Source organism: Acomys russatus, chromosome 13, assembly GCF_903995435.1.
Source record: "Acomys russatus chromosome 13, mAcoRus1.1, whole genome shotgun sequence".
Taxonomy (NCBI): Eukaryota; Metazoa; Chordata; class Mammalia; order Rodentia; family Muridae; genus Acomys; species Acomys russatus.
The window spans coordinates 41,485,072-41,503,258 of NC_067149.1; the positions used below are offsets into that span (position 1 = coordinate 41,485,072).

Here is an 18,187-nt window from a genome sequence, read left to right on the forward strand (position 1 = left end):
ATGAGGAATCCTGCTTGGAGTCCCTTCTGAGCTCCAGGCCCCCAACACAAACTCCCACTCTGACCTCTTGGTATCAGAGCCGGCAATCCAGTTGTCTGTAGCCTGTGGCTATACCCTGTGAAGAAGCCCCCAGCAGGTGAAGCAGGTACCTAGCTACTTCTCTTTCTGGTCTAGGAACTGGCAAGGAGGGGGAAGCCAGGCTGGCAAGGGGCGGGGAGCATGCCTGGGCACCAGTGGTTGGGGACTGGCTTCTTCCATTCCCTGACAAAACAGGAGACTCTGCCAAAAGCAGTGAGGGTGGTAGACATGGCTGGGTTTCCTCCATGGCCCCCTGATCCTATCGGTAACAGCCTGGCTGAAGGCCAGCTACCTGGAAGTTCCTTTCTTCTGAGGACAGCCTGTACAACTGGCTGACGAAGAACTGCGTTGGGAGCCGGAAGGAGGCTGGCCAGGAGGACTACAGGTGCCCTACCCGAGGAGGCTCCTGACTTATGGCCATGTGACTGTGAGAGGCTAGTAGAGGTCAGCCCATGAGCAGGCCTGGGTCAAGAAGCCAGAATGTGCCTCCTCCAGGAAGGCTCTCTGGGCTTAGGGGGAAAAAGGTACCGGGGCATGGCTGCCATCCATCTCTTGGCCAGGACACTCCTTGCTTGTTCCCTGAGACCACACCTGGCCACTCTGGTCTATCAAGAACAAAAAGAAAACACTCATTGTTCTCCAGGGAGTGTCTTGCCCAACTTTCCAGCATCCCAAGGAAGCAACCCCTTTCCACATGAGTGAGTGCCCAGGTGGCTGTCAACTCCTGCTCTGCTTGGATGCCATTTTAAGCATTTTGAGTATCAGGAACTCACCCTCGGTGATTTTTATTTCTCATTCTCCCTTTACTTCCTAGACCTTAGTTAAAATGATGGTTGAAGCTGAGACTCTATGAACTCTGTCTGGATGAAAGCTGCCCATTTAGGGACCGTGAGCCATGGCGCTCCCAGTGACGATTCGAGGCTCTGCAGTGCTTAGGGGGCAGGTGTGACTTGCTCTCCTCTCACAGTGACCCAACTGAGTGCTTTCAGTTAAGTATGGGGTGGGGGTATATCTCGACTTTTGCCCTGGAAACACCTTGTGCAACTATCACATAATTTAATGCACCCAACAGCCTCTCGATTTTGTAAAATTACACTTTTTAAGTTTAGGTGCATGTGGATGTGTGTGTGTGTGTGTGTGTGTGTGTGTGTGTGTGTGTGTGTGTGTGTGTGTGAAGCATGCACACTATAGAGTGAGCATGGAAGTTAGAGTACAACTTGCGGAAGTCAGTTCTCTCTTTTCACCATGTGGGTCCCAGGGTGTTCTAGCTTGTTTTCTGTTGCTGGGATACACACCTTGACCAAAAGGGAAGGAAAGGGTTTGTAAAGGGAAGGAAAGGGTTTGTTTCAGTTTACACCTTACAGTGGGGTCCATTATGAAGAGAAGTCAGGGCAAACACTCAAGGAGGCAACCTGGAGGTAGGAACTGAAGAGGCCATGGATGAGTGCTACTTGCTGGCTCGTCCTTTATGACTTGCTCAACTTTCTTTCTTTCTTTAAATATTTATTTATTATTATGTCTACAGTGCTCTGCCTGCAGGTACACCTGCAGGCCAGAAGAGGACATTAGATCACATTATAGATGGTTGTCAGCCACCATGTGGTTGCTGGGAATTGAACTCAGGACCTCTGGAAGAGCAGTCAGTGCTCCCAACCTCCGAGCCATCTCTCCAGCCCTCAACTTGCTTTCTTATACGGCCCTAAACCACCTGCCCAAAGGGTGGCACCACCCACAGTGGGATGGGCCCTCCCACACCAACCATTAGTCAAAAAGATACCTCCACAGATTTGCCTACAGGTCAATCTGATGGGGGCATTTTATCATTTGAGCTTCCTTCTTCCCAGATAGCCCGCAGCTGTGTCAAGTTGACAACAAACTAACCAGCACACAGGGATTGAGCTCAGTCCTCAGGTTTGGCAGCAAACACCTTTACCTGCCGAGCCATTTCACCAGCACCACCCCACCCCGCAACAGCCTCTTGATGTTCTCTTTTCTCAGCAAGTACAAGCACCTGCTGTGGCTCGGGAACTGTGGTTATAGAGACAAGTGAACCTGGGGATTTGCACTCAGGCCTGGACTCATTCTTCTGGGTCACTCAACCCAAAGCCTGAGGCAGCACCACTGAATGCTGAGCACCAGCTTTCACTGCACCATTTCTTGACTCTTCATGCAGCAGGGACCAACGGGCCCCTATGCTCCAGACACTGTGAAGTCCCCACCGTGATGAACTGTGCCCAGAAATTATGAGTCCGAACAAATGTTTTCTCCATTAAGTCTCCTTTGTCGGGCATTTTGTCAGCCCAGGGCCAGTGCTGTGTTTTCTCTGGCAAACTCTGTACATACTGCTCAGCACTCAGCAGCTCAGGGTGTAGAGGGTGCTGTGCCCAGGCTGCAGAGGGGTAAAGTGAGGCCCTGAGAGGGCTCCACAGCCAGTATCTGTGCCACACCACCTCTCTACAGCTCCCAGGACCCACCAAAGATACATGAGCAGCAGGGAAGAGGCCAGGTGACCCCTTCCATGGTATCTTAAGGTTGGGTGTCTGGTCAGGCTGCTTGCATGATGCCAGGGGCCGAGTGAGGGGGCAGGGCCTGATGTATGGTGGCCATGGTAAGACGGCAGCAGTAGGCTGGGGAAGGTACATGGGCTGTGTGGTCTGTACGTCAACCTGTGATGCTGTCCATGGCCAGTGGCGCAGGCACCCAGCAGAGCCAGATTTCAGCTTCACACTATGCTTTCTCTATTACCTGGCATGCCCACTCTACTTCCTGTGTGTTTTCCTGTTTCCACCTCTTTCTGGCTCAGAATATTGGTGAGATGGTGGTAAGGCAAGAACAGCCTTGAGCTTGGGCCTTACCTATGACAAAAATGGCAGAGGAAGAGGGTTCTTAGGGGAGGCAGCGAGACTTTCCTCCCACCAAGACTGTCCTTTGTAAACAGAAGGGCCCTGAACTCTCAGAACCAAGGGGCCAGTGGAATGAGAAGCTGGTGTTGGAGGTGCCTGGTGAGGCACAAGGTCTGCATGGCTGGCCGCTGGGCTAGAGGCTATGGGCATTTCTTCACAGTCTGGGAAATGGAGCAGGTACCACTCCAGCAAGCTCAACATGGCACAGCCCTGCTTCAGCCTCTTTGAGTGGTAGATAGAGATATCGGACTCCCCAGAGGCTGTCCCCAGGAGACAGGCGTAGTTGGCTGGACCCGTCTATATCAGTTTCCTTGTTAGCCAGGAAGAGACTAAAGACCAGAGAGCAGAGAGGCTCTACAGAATGCAGAGGCCTGCTCAAGGCTTTTCATAGACACCCCTTATTGGGAGATAGGAAAGCAGGTTTACTTGGCTGTTGGCCATTGAGAAACAGAGGCTGAAGAAATGGCAAGATTTACCAGGACTTTCGGGATTGGATTTGAACTCAGAACCTTGGACTACTTCTGCCTTGGTCTGATGCATCTGACCAGTTCACAGGATCAGTGACTCCTAGTAGTGGCATCAGATTGGAATACAGACAGACAGCTTTCAGCTGGGCACAGAGGAGCAACTAGTATTGGGATTAGGATAACTTATTTCACCTGTCCTGACCCCTGAGAGACCAGGAGAGGTCAAACAGAAAGGAATTAAAAAGAACACAGCGTCAACCACCCATTCCAGCTCAACTGGGCAATGGTTCTGGATCTCTGGGTAACTTCAACTTCCTGTGGGCATACTCAGTACACACAGACACCAGGGCCAAGTTGAGTCCTCAGGGCTCTCAGAGCACCTAGAAAGAGCATGTCCTCTTCAGAAGATCAAGACAGGAAGTGACTCTCTCACTCCATGAAGGCCACTTCTGGGAAAGGGCTCCAGTGGAATGGTATTCCACCCACATTCTGACGTATGACTGCCTCACAGATGGAGACCCTGGCTTGTCATGCCATCTTGGTGTCCAGAGGCCAGTTGTGCTGGGAAAGAACAGCCTGAAATCCTCCTACTCTTCACAGGAGAATTCGACCAGGGAGCCTGGATAGATTTCATGAGGCCAGGAGCTAGCAGGACAGCCTCTGGAGCCAAAGGGGCAGATGTTTTGAGGGGAACATTGTCATCTGATGTAAATGTTCTTTGAATCTTTGAGATTCCTGCAGTCATAAGTGAATTCATGGCCACTGGAGATCAAGTGCACACAGTTACAATGCAATTAGGGGCTGAATTGTGTCTATCCTAATGTCCACACTGGAGTCCCAATACTCAGGGTCTATGCATGTGGCCTCATTTAGAAATATGGTCTTAACAGAGTTGGTGGAGTTAATATGAGGCCACAAGGTGGCCCTGACCCGACGTGACTTAGCATTCTCATAAGATGGGATCTTTGGACACAGAGACAGGTGCACAGAGGGAAGGAGAGGTGACAGTAAGGGGTGGGAGACAGAGACAGCTGGCACGAGCTAGCAGGAGCTAGGAGGAAGGCTCAGAATGAACAGGCTCCAGTTTTGGAGGGATGTCTTGGTCTTATGCTTCTGGCCTCCTCCAAGTGGAACAGTGAATTTTGGTGACTTTAAACTACTCAGTTTGCAGTTCTGTGTCACAGAAATCCTTGAAATCTAATCACAGACAGCAAACTACACAGCCTCATAGGGTAGGGTCCTATAACTCAAGGCCACTAAGGAATCAGAGCTACCATGTAGGTACCAAGCTGGGTACCTCATAACTTTTCTCCTACTTCCTCCCAAGCATCCTCAGACAGTAGACTTTTTACTCCCATTCAAAAGAAAATGCAACCAAATCAGAGGAGTGACAATAACTTGCCCAGGGCAGTACAAGCAGGACCCATACTTGTGGGAGAGGTATGTATTGGTGGCACAGGGACACCAACCTAGCATGGCATGCTATTGCTCTTGGCATCCACACATTGATTCCAGGCTTTCTCAGTCACTCAATTAATCAGGAAATAGTAACTAAATATTATTATTATTATTATTATTATTACTATTATTGTGTGCATGTGGGCCTGAGTGTGTGGAAGTGTGCATTGGCATAACCTCTGAGATCTATCTGTCCCTTGTGATTTGGACTTGTAGGCAGTGTGGCTATGGAGAGGCTCCCAAGGAAACCCAGACTGTGTGAAATACTCAAGCTCCCTCTTTGGACACACTGCTAGAATCTTCTGGTGTTATTACAGCCTTGCTCAGGCAAGTCTACTTTGCTTGCAAAGCTCCTTACAGGCCACAGCCCAGCACCAGACTCGCCTGGCATTATAACCGGTGCCCACAACTGTGGATTCCACACCCACAGAGTTAACCAAGGCTTGAAAGCATTACATTGTTTTATAATATGGTCATGATGGTGCACACTTTTAATCCCAGCACTTGGGAGGCAGAGCCAGGTAGACTTCTGTGAGTTTCATAGTGAATTCTAGGATAGCTGGGGCTATATACTGAGATAATGAAATAAAATAATAAAAATCAATCAATCCAATTAATAGTAATCATCATCATCATCATTGTTATTGTGGGGGGTGCACATGTGCCATAGCCTGAGTGTGTGGAACTCAGAGGACTTTGTGGAGTCATTTCTTTCTACCATGTGGATTCTGGGGATTGAACTCAGGTCACCAAGGTTGCATCCTAAGCATTTTACCTGCTGAGCCATCTTGCTGGCCCCAGCATTTTTTTGTTTTAAGATGGCTCCTCTACTGAACAGATACAGGCATTCTGCTTGTTATTCCCTGAATTGTGCAATGCTTATTAAATGGTGCCAGTGTTGCATTAGGCTTTGAAAGTCAGAGGGGAATGGCTTAAGTGTGTGGGAGACGCCGCTGGACTAAGGCCCAATGTGCACCATGTTACAATAGGGGCTGGAGCGTCCACTGGTCCCTCATGGATACCGAGGGACAGTATATCGTCGCTATTTTAAGAACTGAGTTGTTTTTGTTTGATTGTTGACACAAGGTAGCCCAGGCTGGCCTCCTGAGTATCAGGATTCCAGCCTCAGGCTTCCACACCTGGCTAATGTGTGCTTGAATCTGGTTTTGATTACTCATGGTTGTCGTTTTGTTTTGGGGTCACCACATGCATCCCTGGTTTCTGCTCCTGCGTTTCTGCTGATTTTGGGGGTTATTGCATTTTTAAGAATCGTTCCATATGATCAGCTTAATATATGGTTTGGATGTGGAAGACCTGTCAATTAAATGCTTTGTGTGGAAGGAGACACCTGTGGTTCCCACCAGGCTCAGTTGTGGTGGCTCAGGTGATATTCCTACATAGGCACGGATGCGTCCCCCCCCCCTCTGGAAGAGGGGACACTGCTCTCCTCAGGCAGCTCTAGTGTAGGTTCTTCCCGGGCTGCTGGAAGGCCTGCCTTTGGGAGGTACCTCTGCTCTGGTCCTGAGCAGTGAGGTAGTGGGAGGCTATATCAGCCTCATCCCCGGCTCCCAGGGATCCTGAGGTGGGGAGATCTGGCACCTCCTGGAACACAATTCTGAGGGTTCAGGCCATGCCTGGCCCAGGGCACGGTGAGAACACTGGCTGGACTGGTGAAGGTCGTGACCCAGATTTAGATGGTGCTAGGCAGACCCCTAGTCCCCAAACTCCACTCCAAACCTAGATTCCCTTTGACTACCAGGGTTTGAATCTTACCTGGGGCATGTGATTTCACACTGTGCTTCAACTTTGCATTTTGTAAAATGTGGTCACAGTCCCGCCTACCTCACAGGATCATTGTAAAGACTAAATGGTAAATTATTTGCAAACACAGACTATGCCTCTGTTGACACTATCCATAATGAACTGGGCCCTCCCACATCAATCACTAATTAGGACAATGCACCACAGGCCAATCCAATGGGGATATTTTCTCAGTTGAGGCTCCCTCTAGCCTGGGTCAAGTTGATGTAACAGTAGCTAGTCATGCTTAGCGGCACCTAGGTGCTATTAGCGGTGTTGGTGTGAGCATGGTTCCTACTGGCTATCAGACCCAGCCTGGCACAGTGCCCAGAGGGGGAAAAAAAATAAGGTCACTTTGGGTGGCCTCTAAGGTGTGGGATCACCTTGGATCAGTGTGTTTCTGAGGCTGGAAGGCAGTGAAAGGGCCACATAGTCCCTTCTATGGGCTCCTTGATTCTTGGCTAGCTCTGGGCCCTGGGTCTAGAGCTAACATGGTCCCTTCCACACATCCCCTGCTCCTCCTGCCCCAGCTCTCATGGTGTTCCTCATCTACCACCAGGCCTCAGAACTCACAGCTCCCCTACTGCATTCATGCTCCTTTTAGAAACCCCTGGGGTCTGCCTGACCATCTATCCATAGATGCTCCTCTGTCCACGAAGCTTGCCTTGGACCTGCACACTCTTGCCTAGCTGTCTTGCCTCTCCTTACTGTTCCTCTGAACCCAGCCTCATGTGCTCCCAGAAGCCTTCACATCTTCTCCAGTGCTCTCCTGGGCCTCAGGCCTACATTGCCGCCGCTTCCACTACTGAGACCTCTTCTCAGAAGTCCACTCTTCTCTGACAGCTTGCCACCTCTCAGCTAATTACCCTGTTCTGCTTCCTTCAAAAAGCTCATTGTATTTGGAAGCCATTTTTACACTTGGTTTTCACTGTCTGCTGTAGAGCCAGCACTAAGAGGACAGGGTCCTATTTGCTCCATTCTTGAGGGTAGCCAGGCCATGTGACCAGACACAGAAAAGGCTCAGTGAAAATGGCAAATGAACAAACAGGTGGCCAAGCCCTGGCTTTGAGTATACTTTACATGAGAGAAGGTAATGTGTCTTCATTGCATAACGAGACACACACATGCTGAGGAAATTCTACCATGTGGTTGCTAGCTACAGGCATGGGAAATCTTGGGGCACACTGGGGTCCATGTCACCTCCTCCCTCTCTGGATGGTCCATCAATGGTTGTCTGACCTCTTTCCTCATCCATGCCAACATGAAACTGCTGGGGTTAGATGCTTATGTATCTGTTCTGAGTTATCCATTGCCTGGTATTTAAGAGATGACATTAAGCAGATATATGAGCAATTACAGAATATATTTGGAAGTAATCTGGTTAGTCCCCAAGTGTTTGGATGAGAAACCACTTTTCATGAGGATGATGCCAAGGGACAGGATAGAGGCTCACAACTGATGCCCGTTCTGATGCAAACTCGGGGGTGGTGACTGGGCTTGGCAGAGGATCCTCTCATAGCACAGAAGTTGGGTCTGAGGCTGGAGGATGAATAGCGTCAGCTCTGGGTGCACAGGGCATGAACCCCAAGGCTTAGACATTACATATGGGCACAGAAAAGCAAAAACAGGGTGCAGAGGAAGGCCTACAGAGGCATGGTGCCTCCCAGGGGACCCTCAAAGAGTTTCCATCCATGTTGGCTTTGCCTGGGGGCATCCTGATCCCAGAGAGTGGGCTGTTTCTCCAATGACATAGATTAGACACCTGGCATGACCATTCATTCAACACGTGTCAACTGAGCACCTGGTGTGATCCTATCACTCTGCTGGGCACTTTATAGGAGCACCTTTGCATGACTGTTGCAAGATGCCCCCATTGTCCCTGCATTACAAATGAAGGAACTGAGACTGAGAGGGGCAAACCAACTGAGAGTTGCCCAACCAATGCTCTGAGCCCAGACCTGAGTCCAGGCCCCACATATGCCATCGCCACCTGGCTGGATGGCACTGTCCCCTCTCAACTCTCAGCACACGTCACAGCAAGCCAGTCTGAGCCCCACCTCTAAGGCTCCATGTTAGCCCAACTGGTAGAAAAGGAGCCAAGGGCAGCTGTCTGTCTGTCCTCCCAAGGCAGAAGCAGCACTAGATCTGCATGGATCACCAACATCAGGAAAGGAAAAAACAGACGCAGGACTGAGACCAGGTCAGCCAGGTGATGGACATAAAGAAGTTGATCTGCTCTCTCTACTGTACTGATTCAATGCCAAAGAGATCTGGGAATTTTGCAAGCCCACCAAGTGCTAAATAACTGTTATAGGTGTCCCCAACAGGGTGGCAGAGGAAGGTGGTTGTTTTCAAACATACTTCATTCCTGCTCCATGGTCCTTCCACCAGAACTCTTTACCTATGCAAGTGCACACATACATAGTAGCTTTCTTCTCACACTTTGACCCTCTCCCCTGAAAAGACCCCAGCCTTCAACTCACCCCTCCACATCTTCTGGTCACATCAGAGACATCAGGAGTGGCACAATGGGACCCATGACTTGCTGGCTCTGGGGACTACGTGACCAAGTTCAACTCTGGACAGGGGGAGAAAATGGTCATGGTTAGAGCTGGGTGAGCAGTATTGGGTGGAGATGGAGGTGAAGTCCTGAGAAGCAGGCTGCTCCTCCCTCATTGGCTGGCCCAGACACATAGGAATCAGGCCTTGTGGGCCTCTCCCCTGTCAAGGTCTAAGCTCAGCTCAGGAAAGTGTACAGTTGGCAGTGATTGAGGGGATGTGGTGGAGGGGTCACAGTGTGTGCTCTGGAGAGAGAGAGAGAGAGAGAGAGAGAGAGAGAGAGAGAGAGAGAGAGAGAGAGAGAGAGAGAGAGAGAGAGAGAGAGAGAGAGAAAAGAGAGACCTTCCCTGCACAAGAACCCAATCTTTCCCCAGTTCCTGCTTCTCCATCACCACCCACTCATCCTCCCACACACCCATCATCTATCCATCCATTTATTTTGCCATTTTTTATTCTGAGGTAGTCATCACTTCAGAGGAGGTTGCAAAGAAATACATGGGGAGGCCCTGTGCCCCATCCCTTCACCACAACTGAGGTTCACATCTTGTGTAACCACAGTTTATCATCAAAACTAGGCAAGTGACCGCGGATGCTTCTTAATGCTCATCCTCATGGCAGCAGTGGTGCCTGTGCGCATGCTCCCATGAGTGAATCCACAGCACCAGTGCCACAGTCAAGACACAAACCGTCCCACAGCACAAAGGCTCCCTGGGCTTGGCCTTTACAGTCACCCTATTCCATCCCCACCTCATCCTGACCCCGGGTTGCAGAATATTGTTCATCAGTGACGCGAGAGACATAAAACCAGGGCCTAGATGAACTTTCTGAAAGTAGGTTTTTTGTTTTCCTTGGGATGATTTTCTAGAGACTGATATTTTATTTATGTGGGGGGAGAGAGAAGGAGAGAGAGAGAAAGAGAGAGAGAGAGAGAGAGAGAGAGAGAGAGAGAGAGAGAGAGAGAGACAGAGACAGAGACAGAGACAGAGACAGAGACAGAGACAGAGACAGAGAGGGACAGGCAGAGACAGACAGAGACAGACAGAGACAGAGACAGAGAGAGACAGAGAGAGAAAGTGTGCACAGAGGTCAGAGGAAGATGTCAGGCTTGATCATTTTTTACTTTAATTCCCTGAGACAGAGTCTTTCACTGAACCCCGAGCTAGGCTGGCAGCCTCAGCATTCATCCTGTCTCAGGGCTGAGGCTACAGGTGTGCATGTTACCATGCTCATTTTTAAAAAATACAGATGCAGAGGATTTGAACTCAGGTCCTTATGCTTGCACAATAACCACTGAGCCAGCCGCCTCTCCTTGCCCTGTGGTTCAGGCTATACATGGTTCAGTGGTCAACTATGCATAATGTACAGTGGTATAAGCATTTGCTGATAAGACTATGTGGGTAGTCATTCCATATTGGAGAGGTTGTTATTAATAACACATTGGCATAAACAGTTGTGTAAGGCATTGTCTTGTGTGTGGGTCAAAACCAGTTTCCATTTATTTGTAACAAATGCCCCAAAGTATGATCAGTATGGTCAGATGCTAGAGGCACAGTTTTGGATATAACCCTTACACCATCCTACAGAGTGGCTGTCTTTTGTTACATTTCTGAGTGGACATCTGAGTGACCTAGTCTTTTGGTGTTCTCATCAGTGCCTGCTGGTGTCATCACTTTCCAAGTCAGCCATTCTGATGGAGTGTGCTGCCGTTAGCTGCGGTTTTCATCTGCATTTCTCTAGTGGCCAGCTGTCCTGGGCACCTTCGCAGGTGTACTTTGCTGACTGTACACCACCTTCAGAGCAGAGCCTCCATGCATTCTGTTCAGTATCTAACTGTCGTATTTATTTTTAAAAATTGCTACATTTATTTTGTGTGTTGAGTTCCATGCAGAGGTCATAGGGCATGGAAAGAGGCAATTGGACCCTAGAGATCCAAATCGGGGCCTTCAGGCTTGGCACCTTTCCCTGCTGAGCCATCTCACTGACCCTGATGTTTTAAAAACTAAATTTCAGTGTATATGCCAGGTATTAATACTCTGTCACCCTACTACTGGATACCATTTCTCTTTTACTTCTTCCACTATTTTCTAAATTTCATCTTTAGTTTTGAGTAGTTTATTTGCTGCTTAGAGTAGATTATTTTGGGTTCATACTGCTCAGGAATTGTTGAGCTTCTTGGCTTTTCAGAGGTGTGTGTGTGTGTGTGTGTGTGTGTGTGTGTGTGTGTACACCAATTTGGGGGTCATTTTCAGCCATTATTTATTTAAACACTAGCTTTTCAGCCTCCTCTTTGCCTTCCTGCAGAAGTCTAGTACCAAAAGCCTTGTTTATAATTCCACAAATTCCTAAGGATTTGTTGACATATTTTTCCCCTGCTATTTTCTCTTTATTTTTTATTAATTTATTCTTGTTACATCTCAATGGTTATCCCATCCCTTGTATCCTCCCATTCTTCCCTCCCTCCCATTTTCCCTTTATTCCCCTCCCCTATGACTATTCCTGAGGGGGATTACCTCCTCCTGTATATGCTCATAGGGTATCAAGTCTCTTCTTGGTAACCTGCTATCCTTCCTCTGAGTGCCACCAGGTCTCCCCCTCCAGGGGACATGGTCAAATGTGAAGCACCAGAGTACGTGTGAAAGTTTTACCTCACTCTCCACTCAACTGTGGAGAATGTTCTGCCCATTGGCTAGATCTGGGTAGGGGTTTAAAGTTTACGGCCTGTATTATCCTTGGCTGGTGCCTTAGTTTGAGCGGGACCCCTGGGCCCAAATCTGCCTATCATAACGTTCTACTTGTAGGTTTCTAGGACCCTCTGGATCCTTCTACTTTGCTATTCTCCCATGCTTCTCTCATCTAGAGTTCCAATAGGATGTCCTCACCTCTGTCCCAGTTTCCTGGTAAGTGAAGGCTTTCATGGGACATGCCCCTTGGGCTAGTATGCAGATATAAGTGAGTATATACCATTTGAGTCTTTCTGCTTCTGGGTTAACTCACTCATGATGATCATTTCTAGCTCAATCCATTTGTCCACAAATTTCGGGAATTCCTTGTTTTTAATAGCTGAGTAGTATTCCATAATGTATATGTACCACAGTTTATTTAAAGATCTTCACCAACCCTACATCTGACAAAGGTCTAATATCCAAAATATATAAAGAACTCAAGAAATTAAACACCACCAAACCAAATAACCCAATTGAGAAATGGGGCTTGGAACTAAACAGAGAATTCTCAACAGAGGAATATCAAATGGCTGAGAAACACTTAAAGAAATGCTCAACCTCCTTAGTCATCAGGGAAATGCAAATCAAAACAACTCTGAGATTCCATCTTACACCCATCAGAATGGCTAAGATCAAAAATTCAAGGGACACCACATGCTGGCGAGGATGTGGAGAGAGAGGAACACTCCTTCGTTGCTGGTGGGCATGCAAACTAGTACAGCCACTTTGGAAATCTATCTGGTGCTATCTCAGAAAACTGGGAATAGGGCTTCCTCAAGACACAGCTATTCCAGTCCTTGGAATATACCCAGAAGATGCTCCAGCACACAACAAGAAAATTTGCCCAACCATGTTCATAGCAGCCTTATTCATAATAGCCAGAACATGAAAACAGCCTAAGTGTCCATCAGTAGAAGAGTGGATAAAGAAACTGTGGTACATATACACCATGGAATACTACTCTTTATTTTTTAGATCAGATAATTTCCATCACCCTATATTCCAGTTTAATGATTTTTTCTTCAACCCTCTCTATTCTGCTCTCAAGCGCATCTACTGAGTGTGTGTCTTTTTTTTTTTTTTTTTTTAATTTTCAGGAGTACTTTGATTTCTATTTTTTCTGATTTTTTAAAAAAGTCTGATTCCAGTGTGATCAGAGCAGTTCCCTGAAGTATGTTTACAATGGGCACTGTGAGATCTCTGTTAGCTGGTTCTGGTATCTCTGCCATCTGGGTTGGCATTTGTCAATGGCCTTTTTCCACTGAGCCAGACTTCTTCCTGGTGCTTCCGACGAGTCAATTTCCCTGGAAACCTATCAATTTCCCTGGAAACCTATCACATCACGAGACTCGTTCACACATTCCCTTTCCTCTGCCCTACTTCAGCAGCTGCAGGGGAGTGCCTGCTTGCTAATTTCCCACAAGGGCCCACACCCACATTTTCAGGTCAGCCTTTACTGGTGTGTGTGCGTGTGTGTGCATGTGTGTGTGTGCATATGTATGTGTATATCTGTGTGTGTGTGTGTGTGTGTGTGTGTGTGTGTGTTCCTTGCTGTTGCTGAGTGGGGACAGGGATCCCTCTAGTTGGAGGGTCTGGAGTTCTTACAGCTTCCCATGAGCTTTCCTCAGGTGCCATGGGAAATGAAGACATGTCTTGTGTCACCCCCCTACCCCCACACCATGGAGCTAATACTCCTGATGCTTGCCTTCTCTCACACCATCCCAAATATGTGTGTGTGTGTGTGTGTGTGTGTGTGTGTGTGTGTGTGTGTTTGTATGTGTAGGAGGGTGGTGTTGGCCTTCCTCATTATAGTCTGGTGATGGTGGAGGTCCCACTGCCCCATTCCATGTTTCTCGGTGATTGGCTGGGAAAGAGCAGCCAGCCAGCGTCTGGAGTATGTGCTTAGGCTCTGCATCCTCCTGGCCTGAGGTTTTACCTCCCCGATGCTGCGGCCGTGCATGTAACGCAGTTCCTCATGTGGTGGTGACCCCCAACAGAGAATTATTTTCGTTGCTTCTTCATCATTGTAACTTTGCTACTGTTATGAGTTGTAATCTAAATATCTGTTTTTTCATGGTCTTAGGGGGCCCCTGTGAAAGGGTTGTTTGAACCCCAAAGGGGTCATGGCCCACAGGTTGAGAACTGCTGCTCTAGGGCGAAAGAGTTGTTGTGGGTAGCTGCTGCCAAGGCCTCAGTTCTAGTTTCTTTAGTTTTGACTCTGGGATAAATTTGGCCGTGGAAAGACTCAGAATTTTCACTGTGGGATCTTGGGGCCTCGTTCTACCCCTGGCCAGCCTGTGTCCCCAATTCACCTGTCAGTTTTCTAGTTATTCTGAGTATGTCAGGGGCTTTCCGCTGTTCTTAGTGAGAAGATTCTGGATAGTAACCCGACTCTAGCCTGGAGGCAGAAGCCTCTAAACTCATGCTTGCACCTACCTGAGGTTTTCCTGAATTTTCTTCATGTTCTCTGTCTCTGTCTGTCTGTCTGTCTCTCTCTGTCTTTGTCTGTCTCTGTCTATCTTTGTCTGTCTTTCTCTGTCTCTATCTCTGTCTCTCTGTCTCTGTTTCTGTCTCTCTGTGTGTCTCTGTCTGTCTGTCTGTCTCTCTCTCTCTCTCTCTCTCTGTTCCCCCCTCTAGCCTTGGCTGCCCCAAAACTCTCTATGTAGCAGAGGCTGGCCTAGAACTCATGGGATCCAGGTGCCTGAGTTTTCCCAGTGCTGAGATTACAGGCATCTGCCATCATACTTCAGCTCACCTTAACACTATTAATCAAATCTTGCTTTCAGGAACGCCATTTTCAAAGGCTCCTAGCTTGTCACCCAACTCAGTCAGGAGACAAGGAAAACTGGAGCATCAGAGGCATTTCCATTTAGAGCTGTTAAGGTGATGCTTATGGTGGTTTGGAGCAAACCCATGGAGTTGCAGACTTGGTGCATATTAGAAACCCATATTGAAATTGTTTTCAGGGTCTCAAGTCCCAGCCCTGCTAGGTCTGTGTAGGGAACATGGGAATCTGGGCAGTGCTGACCTCACCAATGGTATGAATCAAGATGTGAACGCTCCCAGCTTCTGCTCCCAGCTTCTGCTCCCAGCTTCTGCTCCCAGCTTCTGCTCCCAGCTTCTGCTCCTGCAGCTGATGACTCAGTTGAGCATGCCCCTTCAGCATAGGCCCTCATGCCTGCTTACCTCCCTTCCACTTCTCTGAGCAGCAGAAGCACCCGACATTTATTTTTTTTACCCATCACCAATGGTCTGCCAACAGTTCCCACGCTAGCATCTGGATGCTCAAAGTAGCATTGCTGGGAGGTAGTGGGACCTTTAGGAAATGAGGCCTACAGGGAGGTGGGCAGGTTCCTGGGGAATGCTGCCCTCAAAGGAACAGAGAGATTTGTGGGAATCTAGCTACTCCAATTAGAATGAGGCATTAGTGGGGCAAGATGGTCTCTCTTGTCTGGCTTCCTGGTCGGTCATAAGGGGCCCTCCCCCCACACCTTGTACAGTGAGGCCGCTCATTATGAGAGCCCTCACAGGAACCCAGCCACTGCTGTGCCCTGAGCCTCAAAACTGTGAGCGGAACAAACCCTTCTTTATACTGTACCAACTCTAACAGAACACTGACCCCAGCCCTAGGCCAGGCAGTTTCTTACCGGCCACATGCAGACCATGTGACTTCAGCCCTACACATTCCTAGGGTTCTGCACCTAAGATCTGCTCCACGTTTCCTCTGTGTTTTTTTTCCTAAGTCCATGTGATAGTTAACTTTCGCTGTCCACTTGACTAGACTTCGAACCACCCAGGAACACAATTCTGGGGTTGTCTGTAGGGCCTTCTCATAAAGGCTTAACAGAAGAAAAAGCAAGACTCACTGAATGTGGATGGCACCATCCCATGGCCTGGGGTCCCAAGCTGAATACACAAAGGAAGCAAGCTGAGGACCAGCGTCCATCTCTCTGCTTCCTGACTTTGGGTGCAACATGACCAGCTGCCTCACAAGCCTGCCACCGTGGTCTCCCCATCATGATGGACTGTCCTCTAAACTGTGACCCCAAATATAAACTTCCTTCTTTAGTTGCCTTTGTCTGGTACTTTGTCACAGCAACAGAAAGGTAACTGGTGTGGTTGGTGACTGGTGTGCCTTGTGTCCTGGGAGAGCTTCCAAGGCCTTTTGGAGGTCTCAGACAAAACAAATCCCAGAGCGACACAAACACATTACATGCCATTTTCACTGACAACAGTTGGACATCAATGTTGAATGGAGACCCTGGAGGTTCAGCACAAGGCCAGGGTGGGCTGTCACTATATTCTCCACCATCATGTGCTTGTGGTTGCACCAATCACACACATGTTGAGTATCCTAGACACAGTGGTGAGAATGGTTTATTTTTTATTTATTTATTTTTTTAATTTTATGAACTTTCCACATGCGAACTCAGAGGGTGGAACATAGCACTCGCCTATGGGAGCAGAAGGAGGAAGAGCGTGCATTCAGTCCTTCATATTGCTGGCTGATGTAGCCTCTGTTTTCACGGAAGGCCATTCGAATACAAACAATTGGTAAGAAGTGATAGCTATTTAAATTGGGTGCGAGGCAGACAGTTTCTCCAAAATATACCCAGGGTGCCCTTCTCTCCAAGGAAAGCAATGGACAGCGCTTAGAACCAAAGGTAAGAGTCTGAGCTTTCAAAGTGAAAAACTTGAGGAAAACTGGCGCCTGCCACTGTAAGGTTGAGGGCTCCCCAGTTCTTAAAATGTTTTTCTTAGGAGGTTAGTGGTCAGGCAACCAGCATGGTTTCTTAAAATTAAAACTATATGAGAAAATGTGCAAACACCTGTGTGTACAACTCAGTGAACAAGGTGTGATGCTACAAAACTGAGCATGGGCAGAGGAGTTATCAGGTAATGGTGAGTCATCTTGTGAGATGGCTCAGTAGGAAAAGATACTTGGCACTGAGTCTGGTGACCTGGGTTTGATCCCTGGAACCTATGTAAAGGTGGAAGGCAGGAACCAATTTCACAAAGTCTTCCTTTAATTCCCAAATGTATGCAGTGACTCACATGCCTACATACCACACTCATATAGGACGTGTGTTCGTTAGCACACCCTAAAACAAAGGATTCATCAAGAGGTAAGATAAATGGGTGGCTCACAGTCTAGGTAACTCCAGTTCTAGGGGATCTGATGCCCTCTTTTGGCCTCTGTGGGTACTTCACTCATGGGTATAAACTCCGACACAGATACACATAATTAAAAGTAAAAAAGAAATCTTTAAAGCCAGTATAAAACTTGAAACACAAAATGCTATCAAAGTGGAAACAATGATTATGTTTGCCCCCAAACTTTTGGATTTTGAGTTTCTGATGGATACACTGAGGTGCTTAGCCAGTAAAGGCTATGTGTATTCCCAAAGCAGGAAAACTCTGACCTTGGAATATGTCTGGCCCAAGCCTTTGGAGAAAGGGTGCTCAGTGTGTGTGATGGCCTCAGCTCCTTCCCTATGGCTCTCTTTGATGATGATGTCTCTTGGGGTAGGGTGGGGGTGAATCACATCCCTCCTTTCCCACAGTGTCTTTGTCAGAGTCTCCTTTGTTTCAGCTGTTGTGCTGCATACCTGAGCATCTAGCCTGTTATCCTGTCCTTACATCCCACCTCATCATAGGAAAGGGGAACCCCAGGTGCATACCAGTGACTCTTACACTCAGGCATTGACCTCAGATGCACACCAGTGATTCTCACACTCAGGCATTGACCTCAGGTGTACATCAGTGATTCTCACACTCCAAGCATTGACTTCAGGCACACACCAGTGATTTTTACACTTTGGGCATCAGCTTCAGATAGTCAGCCTTGTGTGAGTAGCATACCTGCCAAGCTATTTCTCTTCCCCCTGGTTTGATATCTGAGCCAGGGTCTGACTATGTAGCTAAGGCTATCCTCGAACCCACTATCTTCCTACTTCAAGTTGCTGCAATTACAGGTTATGTGCAAGCAGTGGGTGCAACAGTGCTCTTAAAGGGACAACTAAATAAGATGAAAGGCAAGCTAACTGGTGCCTTTATGAGATGGGTATTGGTTAAATAAGTTATTCAGCAGCAAATTATTATGCATCTACCAAAACACAGTGTTTTCAAATAAATTTAACAACCCAGCCAAATATCTGAAACTCAAGCAAAAAATGCAGAAATGAAACTAAATAGGATT

At 48.0% G+C, this 18,187-nt stretch overlaps 1 protein-coding gene across 1 annotated transcript in view; it reads right to left on the reverse strand.

The window, feature by feature from the left end:
• Atp2b2 (ATPase plasma membrane Ca2+ transporting 2) overlaps positions 1-18,187 on the reverse strand; it is a 300,161-nt gene that overhangs the window by 174,250 nt on the left and 107,724 nt on the right. Inside the window, exon 3 of the mRNA XM_051155098.1 lies at positions 9,190-9,284. The gene's annotated coding sequence lies outside the window, so the exon portion shown is untranslated. The remainder of the gene's footprint in view (positions 1-9,189; positions 9,285-18,187) is intronic.